Source organism: Austrofundulus limnaeus, unplaced genomic scaffold, assembly GCF_001266775.1.
Source record: "Austrofundulus limnaeus strain Quisiro unplaced genomic scaffold, Austrofundulus_limnaeus-1.0 Scaffold75, whole genome shotgun sequence".
Taxonomy (NCBI): domain Eukaryota; kingdom Metazoa; phylum Chordata; class Actinopteri; order Cyprinodontiformes; family Rivulidae; genus Austrofundulus; species Austrofundulus limnaeus.
Genome location: NW_013952477.1, coordinates 586,551 through 587,823, shown reverse-complemented (window position 1 = coordinate 587,823; position 1,273 = coordinate 586,551).

Here is a 1,273-nt window from a genome sequence, read left to right as displayed (position 1 = left end):
GCTACCACCTCGTGAGGAAGCAGTTTCTTACTTTATAAATATTTCAAATAATTGAGTAAAGTAATTTAAATTTATATTTATTTTTTATTATTTAAATCTATTTGTTGTTTGGTGATATTTTTTGTGCTTATAGGACCACTTCCCTATCCTGACATCATTTCTTCTGGGATAAACTACCCCAGCATCAACCACAGCCTCTGRTAGCTCTTGTTTTGGATGGACTTTCAAACATGGAGCTGGCACCATCAAAGTTTGGGCCTGTGCCTCTGGGAACGCCAGTGTTCTATCAGTGCCTCCACCCCATGGCTCCTGAATTCCCTGCTCTTCCACTAATGCAGTACAGTCTTTCCTTGTTTTATTTTGTCCAGATGTCCTGCTTGGTCACAGTTTCGCCAACCAAAACTAACAGCAAGCTTCTTAGGATGCATGCAGAGAGAGTGCAGAACAGGAGCCTGTTTCCACAGCACTGGCAGCTCAGATGATTAGAGGGTCAACCAGACAAACAGCAGAGATATGACGCGGGGTCTGCTGATGGAGTCTGAGGTGTTGGCAAACTGCGCTGAGATTATGCATGTGAACGTTCTCCCTGTGGGATCCACTGTGCATCCTGATGCACCACATCTTGGGGCCAGTCCAGATGGCAGGGTGTACGATCCATCAGAGTCACCCCCATTTGGAATGGTTAAAATTAAATGCAGCACGAAAAATGATGTGTCCCAAGTTGCTCACCTCAAAGTGCAGGATGTCACCCTTACTACTGGCAGGTATAGGGGCAGATGGCAGTGACAGGATTGGACATGTTTTACTACAACTTTTTCAYGAATGTTTATATTTCTTGCAGTAAACCAATGGTATGATTGTAAATATTGTTTTTTTTTAAATAATTTTATTGTAAATACATTTTACTTCTTTGCTTTGGAATTGTACAACTCCAGTTACAAAATGACAGTATAGTATATAGTTTGTTGATGTTGAATGTCATTGGTGAATCACTACAAAAAACAATAAAAATAATTGTATAGAAAACATTTAGATACGCACACAAATAAAAAAAAAATTTAAGCTTTTTACATCATCATAATGAAGTGTCTTTGTGGAAGACACTGAACCCCGTATCGCTCCCAGTAGGTTTGACTGGCACCCTTCATGGCAACTCTCCCACCACCTGTGTGTGTGTTTGTATGTGTGTGGGTTCAGCTTAGGTGATATTTGGGGACAAAGGTCGAGTCCCCATTTGGTTTAAATGCCATTGGTGGGTTGGGTTTAGGACCAA